The sequence below is a fragment of the Falco punctatus genome (assembly GCF_963210335.1).
Source record: "Falco punctatus genome assembly, chromosome: 6".
Classification (NCBI taxonomy): Eukaryota; Metazoa; Chordata; class Aves; order Falconiformes; family Falconidae; genus Falco; species Falco punctatus.
The window spans coordinates 58608972-58622488 of NC_137585.1; the positions used below are offsets into that span (position 1 = coordinate 58608972).

The 13517-nt window shown below is 40.1% G+C and overlaps 1 protein-coding gene across 3 annotated transcripts in view; it reads left to right on the top strand.

The window, feature by feature from the left end:
* Positions 1 to 12384, top strand: part of TRHDE (thyrotropin releasing hormone degrading enzyme) — a 232749-nt gene extending 220365 nt beyond the window's left edge. The window contains exons 19-20 of one of the 3 annotated variants that reach the window (XR_013929169.1): positions 1 to 9390; positions 10229 to 12384. The exon at positions 1 to 9390 is cut by the window's left edge and continues 14040 nt beyond it. The gene's annotated coding sequence lies outside the window, so the exon portion shown is untranslated. The other 2 variants (XR_013929170.1, XM_080393835.1) reach the window with 2 other exon arrangements.
* The last annotated feature ends 1133 nt before the right edge of the window (positions 12385 to 13517 follow it).

A 13517-nucleotide genomic window follows, 5' to 3' on the forward strand; every position in this document is an offset into this window, starting at 1 on the left:
AGTGTGAACTTACCAAGTACAGATCTTGCAAGACAAACTTGATTATTGCTTTTCTGATAGAATTGCAAAATTATTGGGATAATTCAGAGTAGTAGCTATCACTTATTTGTATTTTAATAAAGCATTTGACAGAAGCTTTCAAAATTAATTCAGATTGGCCAGGGAATAAACATGTTCACAGGGACTGAAGTTATCTGAAGAACTGTTAACAAAAGATACGAAGAAGTGGCCCTTTGTAAGATTTGCGTGAGATATCTAGTGGATGCCTGGGTTTGCTCAAGTTTTAATTGTTAATGATTGCCCAGAAAGGAAGGAAAAATCAGCCTCTTAATGAAATTTACAGTGTGAGGGACTTGTTAACAATGGTAAGGACAGGGAAAATTTACAAGACCCTACCTAAAGAATTGAATAATGGGCAGGAAATAAGATTAACTTCTAAACGCACGCTAATTCTCCTGGGAAAAATAATTCACAAACTCAGTTACTCAGTAAAATGGGGAAAATTCAATAATACCAGTGGAAAATAGTCTAAAGGATTTAGCGGAGCAAAGCAAGTACATTTTGCAATCAGTTACAGTAGCAAAATGAGCTAGTACCATTACGGGATCACACTGTAATGAATAATGTCACCTAGAAAGGAGTTATAATCTTTGTCTACCGATTTTTGTTTGACTGCAATTGGATATGGTTTTTCATTCTCAGAAAGAATTTAGGAAATGGGAAAGAATTCAAGATGAGAAACAAAACAGGGTTTAGGGAGGTAGTATTTGATTGCTCTAATTAGGTATAGGTAAGGTAGTATATTTACTCAAACTCACTTGCAGAATCACAGGATGGTCAGGGTTGCAAGGGACCTCTGGAGATCATCTAGTCCAACCCCCTGCTACAGCAGGTTCACCTACAGCAGGTTGCACAGGGTAATGTCCAGGCAGGTTTTGAATGTCTCCAGGGAAGGAGACTCCACAGCCTCTCTGGGCAGCCTGTTCCAGTGCTCCATCACCCACAAATTAAAGAAGTTTTTCCTCATATTCAGATGGAACTTTCTGTGTTGCAGTTTGTGCCCATTGCTCCTTGTTCTGTCGCTGGGCACCACTGAAAAGAGCCTGGCCCCGTCCTCTTGACAGTTGCCCTTAAGATATTTGCATACATTGATAAGATCCCCGCTCAGTATTCTCTTCTCCAGGCTAAACAGCCCCAGCTCTCTCAGCCTTTCCTCATCAGGGAGATGTTCCAGTCCCCCCATCATCTTTGCAGCCTCCACTGGACCCTCTGCAGTAGTTCCCTGTCTCTCTTGAACTGGACCCAGCACTCCAGACGCAGCCTCACCAGGGCAGAGCAGAGGGGCAGGATCACCTCCCTCCACCTGCCGGCCACGCTCCCCCTAATGCCCCCCAGGATCCCACTGGCCTTCGTGGCCACACGGGCACACTGCTGGCTCATGGGCGGCGTGCTGTCCACCAGGGCTCCCAGGTCATTCTCCCCAGAGCTGCCTCCCAGCAGGTCAGCCCCCAGCCTGCGTTACCTCAATTTGTTAATAAAATGAAGTCCTTGACAAAGAGATTATGAAAATAAAAAGTGTCTGTGTGTTTATATGCACATTGGATAGGTATAACATAATTAAGAAAATCTTAAATGAAAGACCAGTGGCAGTCTATGAGTAACCTAAACACAGTAAAGGACAGGGTGTTTCTATGATTATGTCTGAAGACAGGAGAAGTCCTAATACCTATAAGAGTATTTGCAATGCCATCTTGAATTTTTTGGATCATTTATGTGCTTAGCGTTTGGATCCTTACATCAGCTGTGGTAATATGTGCCTTCAGAGGCAATAGGAATAGAAGAGCTGCCATAGTTTAGCTGTCTCAAATTTCCTAGAATGACCAGTGTGAATCCTCCATTAAGAGTAATGGGATGAAGTTAATTACAGGAACGCCAGACCCAGGTGAGCAGACTGCAAGTACCCTCTCAGTGTTTCCATTGACTCTCCACTCTGTAAAACTTTACAAAGACTGAATCAAAATCAACAGCAGGCCAGATTTACTGCCCTGACTGCATCTTTAAAATTTTCCAGCTGCTATCAGTTTGTATCTTTAGAAGATAATATCTGAAGAACACCTTCCCTCACTAGCTAAACAGTGTGTAGATTGACTTATGCTACTGGAAATCAATTGCAGCTACCTGCCAATAACAGAGTTGCAAAGACCTTGCTGTCCTTACTGGGAGCTGCAAGAAGCACATGGAACAGAAGGGTTTGGGCTTACTGTACCCCTGCCAGGGTCTGGAAATCAGCCCATGACCAATCTTAGCATAGTGATGGTCTGAAGGGATGGCTTTGGGGTGAGTAATTATTGATAAGAAAATACAAAGCGTATAATTTAATTTTAATTTATTCCATCTGTAGCTTTTTTGTGTGATTGCGACTATACCTTGCAAAACTCTTACATGACTCTAATTTCTAATCCTCAGACTCTCCCAGAAACAAATTATAGCAGTGCTCAGAAACTCACCCCATTGGTAATTGAAAGCTCTTTGGGCATCTTAAAAATGAGATTTTGATGCATAGATAAATCTAGCGACACATTACAATATTGCCCTCTGAAAGTGTGCAAGATATTCCTGGCTTGCTGCATATTACATAACATAGCCATTAAATGCAGATTATCTTTCAAAGGAGAGGCAGAGATTAATGAGTCAAACAAAAATGATGAATTAAATGAGCCCGATCAGACACACTTACAAAATTAGCTAGCAAAGAGTTCTATAGAAACAAGAAATATTAGAGCTAGATTGCTCAAACACAATTTTAAGAAGAGTGGCAATGCATATAAACATACATTATTACATTATAGTATTCTTGTTATATTCTTCTTTTTTTTTCTTCTGTCAGACACATAATGCAAAGAAATTGCAGGCATTACTCAGCAAATAGTACCTTGGGCAAGAAGAAGGGTGCCTGCCTTCTCCTAGATTGAGAACTGAGACTCAAACTGTTGGATTCTGAGCCTGCACTGGCTCTTTCTCTAGTGGGGGCTGGAGACTTCAGTGGGGCTCCATGTGAATCCGAAAGAGTCTTCCCTTGCAGTCAGGCTAGATCAGAGCTATAAATCAAAGCGACTGATTTGCTCTGTGTCTTTAGGCAAATCATTTATCCTTAGCAGAATGCAACTCATTTAGCTTTTGCATAATAACACTCCCCCCGAGGGATATTGGGAGCTCTGAGTATTGAAAGGTGGGAAAAAGTTCAGCGAGCCTTTGGTAATAGTTGTTTTGCGAATACAAAGTTGTCTTGCTTTTACATGCTATAATGGGCAGGAAGATGATGACTTGCCATTCTTAGCACTTGTTTCCTGCTCATATCTGCCAGCAGGTTTCCTTGTGTGTTGGCAAGGCTGTCACTGATGCAGTTGTTATCGAGCTATCACTAATATTGACCCTGGAACACAAGGTTAACACCTTCCCAACCACTTTATGTCCATGCAAAGTGTTGCGCAAAAAGAACACTTCCGATTCCACAGGGACGCATCTTGCCTTCAGAGCATTTAATGAGATCCCCAGACTTTCAAGGCATGTCTGCGGAGATCCCCCCCAGCACAGCTCACAGCCTGACCTGGAGCAGTGGTCTTTCTACCTCCCTTCTGTAATCAGCTTGTCAGCTTAAGGGCTGCACTGTTCAAAGGTGGCTGCTTGCTGGTACTCCTTTTTCTTCCTCAGGTACAAAATGTTCTCTTGTCCCAGACTTACCAGTTAACACAGTTAAAGTGGCAATCTGAACTCGTCTGTAGGTTGTTCTGTTTCAAAGCTAAAGAAGGGCTCATGTGCCTGAAATCTTAGATTTCCTCCAAATCTATCAGTAGGTTGAATAAAAGATGTATTTCTGCCTACCAGCTTTGTACAGCCTTCATGTGGACCATACTGGAACAATAACTGTACCTCTGCAAAAACTCACAAACAGTATATTCAGTGGAGACTGCCAAGATGCCTTGCTGACACTACTTTAATTACCATATCATCTGATAAATGACTGCATAGCTTAGTGAGATTCCTTTGGTGAGGGAGATCAAGACACTGGCTCCACCAGACTGAATACAACCTCTTCACTTAATTTATGTAAATCTCTGAAATCAGTCATATCCCCAGCATATGTTTCTGGAACTCCATCCATCACCGTCATGATGTCTTTATCAGTTGATGCTAATACTGCTGTTTCCAACTTGAAAGCTAAAAGAAAATGTGAAAATTGATGGATAGATGAATAGCTGCTACCATGGAGATTTCTTATAGCTGATGGATTTGGGGCTGACAGGTATGTGTTGAGTGTATTCAACAACATCCTGAGTGTGTTTGTAATTACATTCTCCATCATTATTTTTATAATAATTCAGTATTTAGCATCAACGTTCCAAAATATTGTTGTTAAAGAGCTGTGATCTATAACACTCTAACCAGAGATTGAACTGAGAGTAATATATTTTCTGAAAATGGGCAATAGAAATCACTAGAGAAAATGAAATGAATTCAGATGCTTGATCACTGGCAGAGGCACTGGCCTTGGAGAATGTAATTCTAGCAAAAAAGGAACATACAAGATCTATGTGTGGCTGTGCTGATGGCAGCCCTGTTTAATTAACTCAGATAGCCGACCTTCCTGGATGCCTTCTAATGTGAGGGATTTTCGTCATACTTTACAAAGAAGATGGAGAGGATGCTGAGAAATGTCTCTGGAAGAGTCAAAGGGGTCAAGGAAGAGCAAAAGCACTGCCACTGCAGTTCACATCTGCTGGCAGAGGGCTGGAAAAGGAGGTTTCAGCTCACAAGTGGGCTGTATCAGGGAAGAGCTCAATGCCCACCATCCTCAAGAGAGGCACAGCACAACTACCAGGCTGTGACCGCAGATGAAATCAAGGAACGGCTGCTTTAGGACTGCCATCCCTGAGTCCTCTGCTCCCTCTCTTCTCCCAGCAGCTCCTGCCACTGGGCTGTGCTGGTGGCTGGTGAGCCCTTGGCTGGGTGTGCAGACAGCCAAGCCAATGTCTTGCCTTGACACAGGGCTCTGTGTTGAGGTGGGCTGGCTGCTGGCTCTGTTTGTTCCCTGGCTTCCCAGCCTCGGGGCTGGACACACCCAGAGTTTGCCAAATATCTCAGTAAAAAGGTGGCCGAGGTCTATTTCTGCTGTGGAAATAGCAGGTAACTTTTTCTTCTGGTCCAGGTTAGCTAACAGTAGGGGTTTTTTGGGGGGGTTGGGTTTGTTTTTTTTTTTGATGCTTCCATCTGTTACAGTTTTTGACATTGCTGATTCCTAGGAGTTATTTGGTCCCTACAGCAACCTGAGAGATACATCACTGTCATCTGGGGAGATCCCTACGAAATCTTCGCATGTTTTCCTTTGAGAAAGATGGAGACAAAGAAATCCAATGGCAGAGCACCTCTTCCAAAGACTTCTGGTGCTCTGCTTCAAGTCAGTGTCTTGGCAAAGCAGCAATAATTTCAGCGGTTAGTGATCTCATGAGAAGAACAGCGCTGCCTGATCAGAGAAACACTTCAAAGCACTATCAAAATTATGATAATTCCTTCATTTAAGAACTCTTTCTGGCTTCCTATCAAAGTGTATGCCTACACTGTAGCCACACAAGTGTTATTATAGATAGCTTTAAGCTAACTATGTAGCTTTCATAATAGGACAAGTAAACTGATACTTTTCTGTATGCTGCCTCTGAACCGAGAAACTTCAGACGCTGCTTACAGGCAGTTCTCATGATGTTTACAATCTTTAGCTCATATCTCTGGTCTAGCTTCATACTATGGTCATTTTCAAGTTCTTAATTGAATCTTTCTTTTTCCAGAGCCTCCAGGGAAGATGCATGGCTAGAAATTACTCTCCTTGAGGCCTCACAAGCAAATGCCATCATTTGAGTGAAGGCTGCTTCTTCTGCAGGACACGGTCAAAACTATGTTCTTCTGGGGCTAATCTTCAATGACATTCACTCACCTTTTGTGAAACGCAGTAAAGCACTGGTCCAAATTTTCCTTTTGGAAGGTGAACTGAAAGCATTGGATATTTATAGCCTGAGCCAACTAACACCTGATGAAGGCCATGGGATCAAGTCCAGACTTTGGAAAGGACAGTGGATGCCATCTTGGCTGATGACTTACTGCCTCTTCAAATAATGGTGATACTGTGACTGTGGTAATTAATTGGCATTACCAGACAATTCACCAAAAGAATGTTATCTTTTTGCAAGAGTAATATTAGAATATGCAGTCATGAGCAGCACACACTATTGTCTTTTAAGGAAAGATGGCAAAATAGAAGTTTATATAGTCAGTTTTCTTACATTGTAAGCAGGCACATTTAGCAAAGGAAGATTGTCATTTTCTATCAAGTAACTTTGATCAAGACTAATTACTTTCCTTCAAACTCCTGTTTTTCTTCAGATCTCCATACTTCCTGTAAAAACCAAGCTTATAATTATATTCTTCCCTAGAGAAGGACTTTATGAAAACAAATCTTGAGCCTTGCAGCACTTCAGCATTATACTCTTACTTCCTATTATTAGTATAATTAAACAAGTCAATTTCACAAAGCCTATGGACACTTTTTTATTATACATTGCAGGCTCTCCAATAGTACATCCTGCAGAGTTATTTCCACAGGATCCTGTATTCTTTCTTCTTTCTTTGACCATATAACTCTGGGACTGTAAGAGAACAGTTTTCAAAGGGATTGTTCTCTGCTTACATTTTGTTGGGCAAAACAAGCATATTTTCAAAAGAGCTCTATAGGCATTGTCCTATTTCTTTTCCCATGAGGCTAATTGTAAATTTCTGTTTATTCTCTGGGAGCAGAGTTATACAAAGCTATACCATCTAAGTACATTTTTATGCATTAAACTTGGTGAATTTTGAGCAGCTTGCTCAATCGATATTTATTAAATGATCAGTCCTAACAATAAAGTGTAGTCAAAGTAAGTGGTAGGCCTAAACCGCAACATTTTTGATTACTAGAGATTTAATCAATTGAAGAAAACAGTGAGGCAAAATAATGAGTGATTGAAATACTGCACATGAATCATTTTAATAGCCTAATTAGGCTAAAAGTAGTAACACAGCCTTTCTCAAGCTTGTCTGCAACAAAATGCTACTGTGCTGAAACTCCAGAATCAAATTTCACATTCCCCATCACATGGTGCAGAAGAAAGCAAATGAGATAAATTACAGCCTGAAGTGCCAAAGGAAGGCACTTGCAGGATAAATATACCTACATATTGACAAAATACAGCACTACACATTTTTTTCATCTGCATCAACAATATGTACCATGGGAACAGAGAAGGGTGTAAGATGGCAGAATTAGATTTTAGTGTTCAAATACTTTAAGGAGTGACAGAATTTGTGCTGCAGTGTGCTATGTTTTGAGTGATCTGAGTCCTAATGGAGAAAGCACAAGCGCAGGTAACAGCAGTGGCAATATATCCCTCTATTGATAGGATAATAGAGGGGGAGGATGCAGTGTTCCAGAAGTTCAGATAGGAGTGTGAATGCATTGCAATTATTTATCAACCCATTTTCCTAATGAAATTAGTTACTTTGGCATACAAGGGTAAAAAGCACTCGAACAAAAGAAAAATGAAGGTTGAATTCTGGCATCTTGGCTCCCAGAAGGATGGTTGTCCACATCTTTTGTCCCTTCTACTTCACAGAAAACTATCTGTGGTTAAGGAAAACTGCAGTACCATCTCTTCAGAAATTGCCAGAGTTGTTCAATGCATGCACATATACAAATGAGAAGAAAAAAAATGATTCAAAATTACATCACATGAAGTGTATAGTGTTAAAATGTGGCATAGTGAGTCATTGGCTAAGACTGCATTAGCCAGCTCTGTGTGTGTGTGTTAGGAACAGCAGTTCTATACAGAGAAACTGGATATAGCACCAGGAATTTTATTTCAGAGTAGCTCAGGAGTGCTCCCATGGACTAAATGCCTGTTAGCTGCTGGAGTCCATCTCCTGGCTCAGTTTCCTCTGGAAGGAATCCAGTGCAACCTTTCCAGTATGGATCCCTAATGTGAATCAAAGTGCAATAAGGTCTGGGGGAACAACGGAGAATTCTCTTGGAAGGTATGCTCGTGAACTTTGTGTTAAGATGCACAAGTATTATTTCAAGTATTATTTATAGGCTGTTTGTTCAAATACTTTGAAAAAGTAAAGCCCTAAAGGTGTAATATTATTAGCTACTATAATAGAGTACAAAACCATTCTTTCACTGATCTTATTCATACTTAAAATAAAGGGTAATATAAAGTTATTTTTACATTTGAGGACCTAAATGTATACATGGTAAGTAATCACATAAAAAACCCTAAATATGCTAATGACATAAAAACCTTAAAACTGATTGTAATGTTATCTAAAGAGGAACTTCAATATCAAACTTTGATGTCTTAAATTTGATTTTTTGTTAGGACACTGCATTATGAAGTTGCTTAGGGCACTTAGAGTTTAGCACTATGCAAACAGACAATAAGAAAAGTATATTTAAATTAGTCATCTGGTGTTTTCATAGTTAATGGGGAGAAGCATGGTGCTGTTCATCTCATTGTAATGTGGATATCCAATTATGTCAGGTGGTCATATATTACCTACGTTGCCCATGCAACCCTAAATAATCAAAGGGTGCAGGCAAATGCATATAGGTAGGTGAAGGGCGATGAATATCAATCATAATATCTCAAGTGTACAGGATATTATTGAATCTTACCTTGATGCAGCATAAATAGATTTTATATATTCATTACTTCATGCAAGGATAATGGACTTCATGCTTTTTATGTCTGTGCCACAGCTTGTATATAAAAACTCTTTTGAAATTGGGTGGTATTAAACCAGTATGAAAACATTATGGAGGGCAGAAAAATCGCATTTATGTTCAAACTACTGCAATAGTGTTGATTTACCTAACTGGCAATAATTTAATTGCTAAAAACTTTTAATTATTCACAGTTTACAAATTAAACCTTAATGCCCATTTTCCCATTTTCCTTCGGTTAAGCACTTGAAATGAGACTTACAAAATGTCAATGATTTTTTATTTTAACTGCTGGTCATTTCAAGTAATAACATAAGTAGCGTTCATCTTTATTTTTGTATAGTTAGGAATAAGATTGTCTCTGTTCCTGAATCTTCAAGAATCAGTAATATACACACAAAAAAATTACCTGGATTTTATTTGTTTACTGCACAGAAAAAGTGTGTGCACTTCCCATGGCAGCCTTACTTTCTTCAATAACACTTGGCACATACATGAGGTACTGATCTTAATGGAATCTATTTACTCATTTAAGCCATGAATGCACTGGAAATTACATCAAACTTAGGACAGGACTCTGCATCAAGGTGAGACACTCAGCTTCTCTGTCCTTTTTTTCCTTACTAATAGCCTGGCTGATTCTTTCAAACAAATTAATGTCTCTGAGCCTCTGTCATTTCCCAGTCTTCCCTTGTCAGGTGTCTGCTTTGCTGTTGTTAGGGACTTCAGCTCCTGCTGAAGCTCATGCAGCTCCTACCGGGGTGGGAGCCAACTCTTGTGAGTGGCTTGCTGCTGACCTCGTACCATGCACAGCCTCTACACAGCAGTAGAGGCAAGCCAAGAAATTGCTGTCGGAGTTTATTGATGACCATCTTGTCTAAAGTTATCTCTTTCTAGTCTTTATAGCAGTGAAAAATCAGTCCTGATCATGTGATGGATATGAGATGCCAACCATGTGAAGAACTGTGTAATGCTCTGCACATGTTTATGTATTTATGTGTTTATTTACCGGTGCTATTATATCTCCTAACACGTGTCCCATGGTTAGGAGTCAGCAGAATCCCATGCTGCTGGCAGAGGAGCACACAGACCCCAAGCCAACATCCCAGTTCTTCCTCCCCTGATGTGACCTGGCTTGTGACTCCAGATCTCAGTGGTGTCCTTTCCTGAGCTGTGGCAGCTGTTACAGATGTCCCTCCAGAGTTCAGTCTGGATTTGCTCCTTCACTCTGTCTGGGTCAAAAGGTGGTCCTTCTTACCACCAGGAGCAATCTCCATGACTGATACTTCCCGGGATGAGGGCATAGACGAGACAAGGTCCCAAGCCCCTCCGGAGCTTTCTCAGGAAAGGATTCAGGAGGAAATAAGTGATGTCAAGGTCCAACGTGACATTTCCATGACTGCCAATTATTTTTTTTTTGTACAGATATTACCTCTGAGGATGATGACTCATTGTCTGAAGCTGCTGGTACCTGGGGGCCTTGCAGAAAATCCCCATCCTTCTTCAGAACAGACAGCCTCTGTGGTTGTTTTAAGATGCCTGTGCAGGAGATAACTCAGTTGAAAGTTCAGCCTGGTTTCCAAGAAACCTTCACATCCTGTATGATGCAGTACAGACATCTTCCACCTCTAGGCTACATCCACTCTGCTAAAAGGCATCTACTCTGGGGAATGGTGCCTAGCTCCCTGGCCAAATCATAACATATTTTGTATTCATTCACATCGTTCTGTAGACCAAGTTCATATCTTCTTTGGGCTCTGGGTAGCATGCTTATGGCCTCAGGAAATAATTGCTTGCTTGCTTTGTGCATTTTCCTCAGTTCAAAGAAAATGTCTGGAATAACGCGAGGGCTGTGTTACAGCCTGCCAGACAGCTCACATTTTCTTTTCTGTCATGTACTACCTGCCCTAGGGCATGGCAGGGAGATGCAGGATGGAGTTTGAGAGGTGCAAAACCTTTTGGGATAGTTTATGAGGGCTAAGGTAGCCAAAGGTGGCTGGTCATGTTTATGAAGTGTGGGCTGTATCCCAGCCTGGGTCCAGTTCCTGAGTCGCTTCACCTCAAAAGAGAGTTGAAGAGTGACTGAAGGCACATGGATACAGTTTGTCTAAGGTCAGGAGAGCAGTGCCTGGGAAGGAGCTGAGGAGCTAAATCGTCTGATAGCAAAGGCTTGTCCACAGTAAAGGCTGCCTAAAACAGATCTGTAATTTTTCTGGAGGAAAAACATGCACAAAAAAGCCGATAATTATGATAACAATTGAAATGGATGGTTCAGAAGTAAAACAGAAAGTTACAGCTGTAATGACAAACGATATCATCAGAGTAAGATAAATGGGATGAGCTTTTGTTTTGTTTTTAAGCAGGATAGCACGGCAATAAGATAATGTCTTTTCCATAACATTAAAATTATGCAAAATTATTTTATAAAGACTCCATCCACTTATTTTGGAAAAGAGTGCCATACTACAGACAATATCCTATATGTAGGTTTTGGCAAGAGGTTCTTTTTAGTCTGGTTATTTTTTTGGTTTTTTGTTGTTGTTTTTTTAAATACAATACTGTAGATTTTATGCACTGTAATTGTTTGCATTCTGAGAATATGGGATGTAATTGCACCACTGAACATGAAAGAGCCCACTGATGCATTTGTCCAGCTACAGTGCACATATTGCCTAGGGATGGGAGATAAATCTATTGTTTCTTTTCTGTATGATGCAATTAAATTTTCTTTTCTGTACAGTGCAAGTCACAACAGCTTGTCAGTCCTCACTGGAGGCTTTGGGAATTACTAGAATGTCAATATTTATTTACTCTTTTTCTACCAATATACAGCAAAGCTAAAGTCTCCTTGTATATAAGTGTGTATGTGTGTATGTCAAGCAAGCACTCTAGAGTGTATAAGGGATAATCAGCTATAGGGTTAAAAATTAATATAATTTCCAAAGAGAGCAAACACTGTAAATGAAATGTTTGTGCAAAAGATGAACTCGATCTCATTGTAAATGGAAAAAAAAATATTGGATATAAAAATATATAGAACAAGACAGTATCTTTCCCAAAGGATATGTGAAAGGGAAAGCAAGCAATACAGATTAGCCAGTGTTTGTAATTGTATTAGTGTGAGCATATAGTTCTTTATGTGTTAATGAGAGGATAAGAAGGATGCTCTTTGAGATATGGTCATGTTTTCCCTGTAGAATGAGGAATTATGACCGCAGCTCTTTAATCTGATACCCTCAGGAGGTGTGAGTTGAATCCCTCTTACATCAGAAAATCTTAGCATGAGTGGTGCTACAGTGGTAGCAGCAGGGGAAGAGATGAGGCAGTGAGAGGAGGGCTATGTGTTTAATTTTAATGAAATGATACATGTTGCATTAGACAAGATAGACCTGGTGGTAAAGTCCAATACAATTTTTAAAAGCTTTCCATACATTTTTGACACAGACTTTAACATTTAATGAAAATATTATGCTTGCTACAAGTTTCTATTGCATGGATTCAGTATATCTTTAGGGAGGGTAGAATTCTTATTAAAAATTATCATGTTAAAAGAAATTTAGAAAAAAAATAGAAAAAAAATTTAGAAAAAAGAAATTTAGACAGTTTCTGGGCTATCATTTGCTATTTTTTTATATATATCTTTTTTTAAGAAAAAGTATGATCAAACATATCTTTTCATATTTTCACTGGCTAGTGTTGAAACTGTCTCAGGGATCTCTTCATCAATGTCTTTGCGAATATGTTTTTTAAAGAGTCTTTGTACAAATTGCCTGATCCAGACCCCACTAAATAAACTGTCAAGAGTTCCACTGATCTTGCTGGCCTTTAGATTAGATCCCGAATGATCTTGGAAGAGTGCTGTAGTGTGAATGCCTCAAACCCTATTCTACACGGCTTATCTAGCCTACAGACATACAGCAGTATCACAGAGACTTACCATGGCAAGTGTCTGAGGAACAGTAGATTGGAGCAGTAAAATGAATAAATCAATGTGAAATTACCAGTTGAATGGTACACCTTGTCCCCAGCGAGTAGAAACTTTAAAAGGAGATGTTTAAAAAAGTGACTTATTAAAAACACTGTGGAGCGTGTGTGTGTGTATATATATATATATATATGACTCTCATGGTATGTGATTTGTGCTTACGTAACTCTCAAGTCTGCACAAATCCTCTGCACATTAGACTGAGACATCCCTATAATTTTAGACAAATTCTTTTTCTGAAACAACATATTTCTAACTAGTGTCTGACTACTCCCCTGTGGAAGCCAGGAGGCACAGATTAGTTACACAATCAGGGAAAGGGTGATATTTCATAGTCTTGTCTTTTAAAAGTATAGAAAAATTCTAAGAGAAGTTGTTTGAACCCTGAAACGGTAACAGAACTGATAATGACTTTGGCTTTGGGCATAAAAGCACTGTACATTACATAGCTACTGCACAGCAGCTCCTTGGGTTGGTGCTCACAAACCACACACCCCCCCCCCAACCCACCCCCCCCCCCCCCCATCAGTATGATGATGTTTGCCCTCTTCCATGTGTTCCCCTTTGGTTAACGGCATCCATGCAGGAAATTCCCACAGAGTTACCAGTACCTTGCGAGTTAACACATTTCCTATCCACGACAACATGCATCTTTCTTGGCCTGCAGTGTGTATACGTGGATGAGAGCTATCTGAAAGGGTTTAGGAAGCTGGGACTGTCTCTCCCCAT